At 38.5% G+C, this 10,537-nt stretch overlaps 1 non-coding gene across 1 annotated transcript; it reads left to right on the top strand.

The window, feature by feature from the left end:
* Positions 1-276: 276 nt before the first annotated feature.
* On the top strand, positions 277-384 carry LOC141675419 (small nucleolar RNA R71). The gene has a single exon (XR_012556073.1). It is a non-coding gene; the product is annotated as a small nucleolar RNA R71 (small nucleolar RNA).
* Positions 385-10,537: the final 10,153 nt, after the last annotated feature.

Here is a 10,537-nt window from a genome sequence, read left to right as displayed (position 1 = left end):
GATGAAGTTCTAGAATCCAATTGCTCAATCATTTTAACCATTGTTTGCATAATAGTATTCAACATGGTTGGAGTATCAACATCATACTTACCACCCTTCTTAGAATGATTTCTGTCACACTAGGGATATTTATCATTAGTCGCCATATCGTCTAACAGAGCTTTCGCCTCCTCAGTGTTCTTCTTCATAGTATATCCACTAGAAGCAGCATCAATAAAGATTCTGAACTCTTGTGTTAATCCGTTGTAGAATGTTTGGATCAACAACCAATCAGAAGTTCCATGGTGAGGGCATTATCTCCGAAGCCTTTTGTATCTTTTTTCATGCATCGTGAAGTGACTCCTCATCATCTTGGTGAAAGTTAGATATGTCATTCCTGAGATTTGTAGTCTTCTTCTGACTGAAAAATTTGAGTAAAAAAGCCTTTGCTAAACCATGCCAAGTAGTTAACTTGTTTGGAACTTCATCTTTCAACCAATCTTTTGCCTCATCACGGAAAGAAAATGGAAATAATCGCAGCTTTATCGCATCATCACTAACATTAGACAACTTTATCGTATCACACTTCTCCAAAAAACTTTCAAGATGATCAACAACATTTTCAGTGGACAATCCTGCAAAAGAATTGTTGGAGATGAATTGGATGAATTGAGGCTTGGTTACAAATTAGCCTTGACTGTTGGTCTAAGAATACTAGAGAGTACGTCCTTAGTGTCTGGCATATCCTGCTCATTGAGAGCCTTACCTAGTACTACTTCACCCGTAATTTCCTTGTCTTTGTGTTTTCTTCGTGCACCCGCTTGTCTTCTTGCTGTAGCTTCAATTTCAAGATCAAAATCAATCAAGTTTTCAGTACCTGAATTTCGAGTTTGCATGAAACAAGAAAACCAGAAACCAATATCAAATAACAAGGGAATAATAGCCAAAGCATATAACTAAAAAACCTTAACTAAACTAACTCAAAATTTTACTAATCTAATACCACTTTGTTCCATGGCAGCAGCGCCAAAATTTTGACAAGGCTGTCACGTGCCTATCAAATTTTAATCCCCAGCAAATTCTTCTAAATATGTAGCAGGGTAAGTTAGAGTCGATCCCACAGAGATAAAGGTAACAATCACTAGTAATTCTTGACTTGATTTAACTAAGCAAGTAATATAATAAAAATTGAGTGATTGTTTAACTAAGATTATAACTAAAGCAAAAACCTTGTATTAATCAAATAACTAAAAATATCTAGAAATAAGTATTTCCAAGCACGAATCAATGAAATTATGACCCGTCCCAGTCAATTATATACAACTCCAAAGGAAAGATGCGCCCTAGAAAATATCAATAACCTCTCTCGAGTATTAATGATTTCTCTAAAATATAATCAAGCCTATTTTCCTGGTATCATGCAATTTGTAGACATTAAAACAGCATCCTAACTTCCTAACAATACGTTCTACCTATTTTCATGGAGAAGTTCATGTCCTTATTGGATAAATCATAACCACATAAGTCCAACTTTTATTGATAAATAGATATTGGGTTCAAATAATACACATTATCACGTCTGGCATGTAATTATTACTTAAAACAACTCAATAAGTGCATGTAATATAACTAAATTGGGGGAAATTGAAAAATCATACATCAATCATAACCAGGGTTCAACTTAACTCTTGATTGAAATTCTACTCACTTATGACTAAATTAACAAAACATATAATATGATAAGAACACATAAATAATAGAAAAACCTCAATCTTCAGCAAGAAGAAAAGTAATAGTCCCCGCCCCCTGTATATGTATGCATATCTCCTTAGCAATATATGTAATAACTCGAATTTTTGAGACCTTATAAAACATTTAATGAATAGTAACCCTGACGGACGGCAAAACTTTTGAACCCACACTATGTAGTGCATGAGAAAATGAGTTTCGGAGTTGATATTATGATTATATGTACCAAATGAGTGTATGTAAACACTATTAATTTTCGAAGAAAACGAACTTTGAAAAACGACCATATTTACGACTCATCGAGGATTACGGGAATCCCAATATAATTACAAGATTAAAACCATACGGATTTATATCCAAGTATGATAATTCAAAACATAAGGAATAAATGTGAAAGGAATTACATCGTGAACCACTTACGAGGAAGCATTACGAAAATGTTAAAGCGACCGAGAGAACACGTAAACGATTAAATAAACGTAATGCACTAACTAACCATGGTAAGAAAGTAACCATTGTTACTTTATCAAATAGTGAGCTAGATATAGGATGATCAACCAAGGCTAATCAAATAGTGTGTTAAGGAAGCTAAAATAAGTAGCTTAGCTTGTAAACTAGGAAGCTACTTAGATTTGTCCATGGATTTGGAAAAAAGAATAAACCTAGGATTCTATACTAGGAGAATATCAAATAAATATAAGATATCACCAATCCCATTTCCTAGAAGCAACCAAGGAAGCAAGCATAAAACTCTCTCCCCCTTCTTCATTTCTTCCATTCGGCTTTCTTCATCAAGGAAGGAATTCAAAATCAAAATCTCAAGTTCTAGACATGGTTAAATCCTCCCATTAATTTTCAAGCTTCCTAACAACCAAACTAAGGTAAGATAATTCTTTGATCTCTTTTTATCAAGGTTTGATGGGTGTAATAAAAATCAAGAAAGTTGAGAATGAATAGTATGAATAGTAACTCTTCTTTGGTTTCTTGATTTCAATGGTGGTTTTAGGTTCGAAAAACTATACCAAACACTCCCAAGACTCCACCATCCTCAAGAACACATTTCAAGATTTCAATAAAGGTAAAAATCTTTGACCCAACTTTATTTAAGATTAAATTTCAAGATCCTTTTAGTATGTAGTTACAAACCCAGTTTTAGAGGTGATATTGTTAAAATCTTGATGTTTAGCTAAGTAGATTTAAGGTTGATTGTTTGTGCCTCAAGAACATGATGTTCTTGATAGGAGTTAGTGTATTGATAATGATATGATGATTTTTGGTGGTAGTATAAAGATTTAAGGCGTAAACTAAACTCCGATCGTAAACGTAATCTCGCTAAAACGAACAAAACGTAACTTTAAGTTTTTGCAGAAAGTCCCGAAGATGTAAACTGTAGTTTCTTGAAAAATAACCCTTGATTAGGATATAAAATGTTATAAGGATCGTTTAGGCGCTTGAATCGCTTGATTCCGATTTAGGATCAAAAGTTATCGCCGTTTTATTAAAAGTGATTTACCCGACAAAAACTGCTACGAATTACGAACTTTGAAAATATAAATGATCGACTTAAGAATGTTCATAAATCATGAAATTTTTACAGAGAGTAGAATTTTGAGTTTCCTAACTTCCATAAACATTTTAAGTGAAAACATTAATTTTTCAATTTTATAAAAATATCGGAGCCAAGACCGCGCGATTAGAAACCGTAGAATCCATAAGCGGAGCCGACGGCGAAAATGAAAATGAACCTAAGATACTTAGAAAAATGAAGCGACCATGATGTGAATAAGGACTTAAAGGAATAATAAGGGTAATATAAGTTGAGAGGGTGCATAATAAGTAGCGCATGAGTGCGAGTCGCCATAAATTAGAACGGGACCTAACAAACGAATTGTGTTTATGATTATAGATTTCCGAGCGGAACCTAGAGCATCCTCCAGCTCGAGATAGCCAGGCATGTTTACGAACCCAACTCCATTTACTGTTGTGTTGTGAAATGATTGTTTTATTATCATTACATAAGTACCATGTTTGCCATGATACGTAGTTATTGAATTTTTGCATGATATAGCGATGTTGTACGATAAGTATATATCATGAAATGTTTAATTCCGCTATAAGCATAACATATTATAATAAGACCGAGAGTCGGTCGGGATTTCAAGATAAAAACCCGGGAATCATTCCGGTGATGTTATAGGACGATTACAAGTCCATAGTAGTACGTTTTAAAGGGACTCGACGTCCGCTTACCAATATTAAACACCTCGAGCTTTTATTAAAACGATTTCCAAAGACCGTATTTCCTCAACTATACTTTATCATTTGGACAAGAAATATTTACTTACTATTCATTTATTAAGGAGAAGTATTCTTCAGTAAATATTTACTTCAATCTCGATTAAATATTAAAGTTATTAATGTATTAAACATAAATTAGTTGAGAAATATTATTTTATTCTTTTTAAAAGTAAACTCCTTAGAGATTTAATTATTTACCGAATATCATTTAATTATTTACTATTTATTAAAGGGTTTATTTATGATTTAAAAATCATAGAACCGGATTTAAATTACTTTCTGATTTTTAAAAATCATTCGAATAATTTCAGATCGTCGGAGAATATTATCCCGACTTATTTAATTTTTTGAATATAGTTTCAAGGAGAAACTTTTCCCCCTTATTTAATTATCTGTTGACAACGGTCAACTCACATCCTTAGTACTTCCTCCGAAAATTTCGGAAGTACGTATATATATATATACATTTATATCTTAGTAAGATAAACTGTTTCTATCAACAAGCAAAACGCTTGGGGAACTTCGATGTGGTTCGAGTTCTCGAGATATGATAGAATTCTTTTTAAAAGGATAAGGGATGGGTAGACTCTGGTACTATGTGTGTTTGATGGACTACCAAAGGTACCGCAGGCGAAGGTACTCTGTGTACTCAGGAAGTTGTGAAGTATGTGTATACCCAAAAATGGGACACGTAGCCCGAATGCGGTAAGGGTGATAACCGGGATACAAATGTGTCATCCTTTTACTAGTAGAAAAGGTTACTATTATCGTATTACGACTGATCGTCGTATGCGGTGGTTCCAATGAGTGTCCTAATTCTTCTAATTGGAATTGTGATACAATACCATAACTCAAGCCTAGGTGCTCGGTTTACTATTAAGGTATTCGTAGGATAATAAAATCCCCTAAAGAATTGTATTCATAAGAAGGTGTGTATCACCAAGGAAAACTAATTTCAAATTAAACATAATTATTATATATGATGTTTTACGTAAGTTATCATACAGTCATTTTCATACTGTACATTATTATGCTGGGCATTAAAGCTCACACTTGTTTTCTTAAATTGACACAACACAACAGTGAATCAAGATGCCTACCATAAGAACCACAACCAGGAAACGGGTAGGAAATGGCCAGCTATTCCGTAGATTGTTTGGTGATGTACCACAGGTAGTCCAAATAAGCTAGATTGGTTTTCAGTTGTTTTTAGTTCGGCTTATTTATAAGTATGACTTATGTAAGGTAATAAACAAGAAACGTATATTTGACCGACGGACTAGCCTTACTTAAAGGTTACTCCCCTGTAAGATTTAATTACTTGTGGGTTGTAATAATTATCACTTTATGGTTGAATTACTCTAGCTATGAATGGTTCATTTCCAAGACAATAACCTGTAAGTGTGTGTGTGTGATAAGTGTGGGGTCGTAAAGTGTGAGTATTTATATATTGTAGTGTGAGGTATGTGGTTTGTAGTAGTTTAGATGGCGTGGCCTCCGAGATTCCTGACCCCGGATTTTGGGGCGCCACATAAATGGTATCAAAGCCTTAGGTTATCAAATCTTGGAAACGATAGGATATAAAATACGTAGACATAAGAATAATAAAATAATCAATTAGAGCTCAAGTCAAGTTCGTCGTCGGGCTACACGGGTAGTCTTGACAGTTTTACCCTCAAGGGAATTCCGACTCTAAGTTAGTAATACCTTGCCTATTGTGTCAGGTACCAGTGGAACTTATGAGGGAGGTTGACCCTGTTGATAATTTTATGGTTCCTGAGCGTGGCCCTACTCCCGAGCCAGAGGACCCACCCATTGATGACTCAGATGAAGACCCTACTGAGGATTTTCCGGAGGAGAAGACCGACCTTCCTGTCCCCATAGATGATGACGTTGAGATGACCCAGGGAGATGGCGTAGGCTGGAGGGATGTAGAGATGTACCCTCACCCGACCATTCGCTCTCCTATCCCACCTCCAGGGATTCAGAGCCCTATGCCATATGCTGATGATGATGACGAGGATGGGATATATGCACAGGTCTACGAGGCTTACGACATATCCTCTAATGACCCAGACTCATCTCTACCACCCTCGGTGACTATACATGTAGCTGTACACGACTAGATGGTGGCTCAGCTTAATGCTGAGATCACTGCGACATCTGCTCGCATTATGGAGTTACGCCAGGCACTGACCGCTGAGAGAGCCATCAGACTAGGATACCCAGGGGACTTCAGAGCTTCTTCCCCAGCCATAGCCCGCAGGGAGATTGATGGGATCAAGCTCCGTACCCGGGTTCAGATGAGGATGACAGCGATTGGAGGGTACATCCCGGTAGTTGATGCAGAGCTGATGTTGGCAGGAGCAATGAGGAGGGTGCGTGACCTCACGCACAGTGACAGTGACTGAAGGACTAGTGACTAGATATGGACCTTCAAGAAGGCTGGGTGACTTGTCACCAATTTTGATAGGATAGCTAGTAGTAGATGGCATTCCTAGCCCTTCAGGGTACACGGCTTATGTAATTGCATTTCAATATTCAGGAGAAGTAGTGATGTATTATAATCAGGCACGTATGAACTCAGCTAGTTGTTTTGTCCCCCAGATATAAGTGGGAGACCTTATGAAATATATATCTAGCATTTATTAAGAAATTGATGTCCATATTATTGCACTTTATAAAAATATGCTAGATAATAGATAACATGCTTACATATGGATAAATTAATCCAATTATAAAATATTACAACTATATTGACAAATTTTCATTATCGGAACAATGCCACCCCGTAGAAGAGGAACCAGGGCACAACCCACAGAATCTGTTAACCAACAACGGAATGAACCTGACCCTATAGTAAATGACGAAAGTGAAGAGGACCTAGACTATAATGAATATGATGAGGAAGACTATGTAGAAGAAGAGGTTGAGGATACCCATCAGGGAGGAAACCCCATGAATGAATTTATGGAACTGTTAAGAGCAAATATGAACCAACAGCCTATTCCACCACAACCACATGTTGTCCAACAGATTGCAACCACTGCCTTTAGGGCCTTCAAATCTCTCAAACCCCCAGAGTTTCTAGGATCTGCCCTCCCCGTTGAAGCACGGGCCTGGCTCAAAGAGATAGAAAAGTCCTTCGAGATACTAGGATTAGAGGAACGACACAAGACCATTTTCGCTTCTTACATGCTGAAAGGAGAAGCTAACTACTGGCGGGAGTCCAAACAAAACCTAGAGACTGATGCTGTGATCCCATGAGATAGATTTACCCGACTGTTCTTAGACAAGTATTTTCCTAGGTTTATGGAGACCCAGATGGAGAGATTAAATTTCTGGAGTTGAAACAGGATAAGATGACTATGGCAGAATATGAGGCTAAGTTTACTGAGTTGTCAAGATTTGTGCCTGAGTTTGTGAATACCGAAGAAAAGAAAGCGCGAAGGTTTCAGCTTGATCTGAAACAGTGGATCCAAAACCGAGTGGCGGTGTTAGAACTGACAGACTATGCCACCTTAGTGCAGAAAGCCTCAATTATTGAAGCTGGCAGTGAGCAAAGTGTGAAGGAAAAGGAAAATAGGAAGAGGAAGATAGGAAGACAAGGCGGAGGAGGAGGAGTAGGAACTGGGAACAAAAGCCTTCCAAGCAGGTTCGTCAGGGGAGCGGTGTCCCAACCTGTATGAGGCCCCGGATTCAGAATGGCCCCGAGTGAGAGTGTTGGCCAGGGCGGCGGATAATCTAGGGAAACATTCCATAGCCAACCCCGTACCCCAGTACCCGAATGTCAGACACCTTGGAATGTGCACCCAGGCGAGAGCCCCTCTGAAATGTTACAGGTGTGACCAAATCGGACACCTTGCCAACAACTGCACCCGACCCAATGTAACGTGTTTTTAATGTGGGAAGGTAGGACACATGAGAAAGGATTTCCCGACATTGAAACCCCCAGCCTCAGGGATGAGCAGAGCTGCATCCATCCGACCCCCAGCTGCTAGGACCTTCAACATGACTGTTCAAGATGCTGTCCGAAACACTGACGTGATAGCAGGTACCCTTTTGTTAAATTTCGAACATGCAAATGTCCTACTTGATTCTGGAGCAACCAAGTCATTTATATCTCAAGATTTTGCTAAAAAATTAAAACTTAACACCGTACCCTTACGCGAGGTATTACAAGTGGAAATAGCAAATAAAGAAATAATTCCTGTGAATCAAGTACACCCTAAGTGCAAGTTGAAATTAGAAGGGAAGGTCTTCGAGGTTGACCTAATCCCATTTGCGAGAATTTGATGTAATCTTAGGAATGGATTGGTTATCCAGTAATGGAGCACAAATAGATTGTGAACAGAAGAGGGTAAAGATAAGAGTGCAAAATGGGAAAAAAGTAGTGTTTATAGGTCAACGACAGAACCAGAAATTTCTGACCATGCTACAGGCAAAAAGGTTATTAAGGAAAGGTAACGAGGCCTATTTGGCTTATGTGGTAGATATCAATAAGGGAGTCCCTAATATACAAGACATACCCATAGTGAACGAATTCGAGGATGTGTTTCCAGAGAACTTACCAGGGTTGCCACCTGACAGGGAAATATAATTCGCTATAGAATTAGCACCAGGAATGACACCAGTATCCAAGGCCCCATATAGGCTAGCCCCAGTTGAGATAAAGAACTAGCTTCTCAACTGCAAGAGTTATTAGATAATGGAATGATAAGACCCAATGTGGCGCCATGGGGAGCGCCATTACTGTTCGTAAAGAAAAAGGACGGCAATATGAGATTATGCATAGACTATCGAGAATTGAATAAGCTGATTGTTAAAAATAGGTACCCTCTCCCCAGGATTGATGACCTGTTCGACCAACTCAAGGGAGCTGTACATTTTTCCAAAATAGATTTGAGAGTAGGATATCACCAACTAAAAATCAAACCTGAAGATATACCGAAGACTGCTTTTCGCACTAAGTATGGGCACTATGAGTTCTTAGTCATGTCGTTTGGGCTAACCAATGCACCCGCAGCCTTTATGGATTTGATGAACAGAGTGTTCAAAAAGTACCTAGATATATGCGTGATAGTTTTTATAGATGATATTCTGATCTACTCAAAGACGGAGCAAGAGCATGCAGACATTTGAGGATAGTCTTAGAAATCTTGAGGAATGAGAAATTGTATGCCAAGTTCTCGAAGTGCGAGTTTTGGTTAAGAGAAGTTCAGTTTTTAGGACATGTGGTGAGTAGCAAAGGAGTTTTAATTGAACCTGCCAAAATAGAGGCGGTATCCAACTGGGAAAGACCAACTACCCCAACAGAGGTTAGGAGTTTTGTGGGTTTAGCAGGATATTACTGAAGATTCGTGCAAGATTTTGCTAAGATAGCCGGTCCACTGACTAGACTTATTTAGAAGACAGAAAAGTTCGTATGGGCAGAGAAATGTGAGGAAAGCTTTCAGGAACTGAAAAGGAGGCTGATGTCAGCACCAGTGCTCGCTCTTCCCGATGGAAAGGGAGAGTTTGTGATATACAGTGACACATTGCTTAAGGGATTAGGATGTGTGCTTATGCAGCACGGCAAAGTTATAGCGTATGCCTCTCGGCAATTGAAGGAGTATGAGAGCAGATACCCTACGCATGATCTAGAATTAGCAGCCATAGTTTTTGCCCTAAAAATTTGGAGACACTACTTGTACGGTGAGAAATGCAAGATTTACACAGACCATAAGAGCCTCAAATATATTCTTACTCAGAAAGAACTGAACATGAGACGGAGGAGATGGTTAGAGTTGATTAAGGACTACGACTGTGAAATTTTGTATCACCCGGGTAAAGCCAATGTGGTGGCTGACGCCCTTAGTAGGAAGGAAAGACTCAAGATGATAATGACATCGGAGGAGCTAATTAAAGAATTCGAGAAGATGGAAATTGACGTGAGAATGACCGGTGAAGGAACGGAAGGATTATTTGAAATTAAGCTAGTGTCGGAACTGACTGAAAAGATACGAGTATGTCAGGAAAAGAAGGTGGGTGAAGAAAGAGAAATATTGACCGGTGAAGAAGTGAGATGCGAGAAGGACGAAAAAGGGATCATGAGGTATGCGTCCCGAATTTGGATTCCAAATGTGCAAGAGTTAAAGGATGAGCTACTGCACGAAGGGCATAGCTCCAGATATTCAATCCACCCAGGAAGTACAAAAATGTACCGTGACCTTAAGGAATATTATTGGTGGCCTAACATGAAGAGAGAAGTAGCAGAGTGGGTCAGCAAGTGCTTGACATGCCAGAGAGTGAAGGCGGAACATCAGCGACCTAGTGGAATATTACGGCCCCTGCAAAATTCCAGAATGGAAATGGGAGCATATAGCCATGGATTTTGTGACAGGCCTACCTAAGACAAAGACCAATCATGATGCCATATGGGTTATCATAGATAGATTGACCAAGTCCGCACACTTCCTACCAATCAACGAAAAGTACACCGTAGACAAGTTGGTGGATATTTACTTGAAGG

Source organism: Apium graveolens, chromosome 7 (assembly GCF_009905375.1).
Source record: "Apium graveolens cultivar Ventura chromosome 7, ASM990537v1, whole genome shotgun sequence".
NCBI lineage: Eukaryota > Viridiplantae > Streptophyta > Magnoliopsida > Apiales > Apiaceae > Apium > Apium graveolens.
This window is presented reverse-complemented; position numbering and strand designations above follow the sequence as displayed.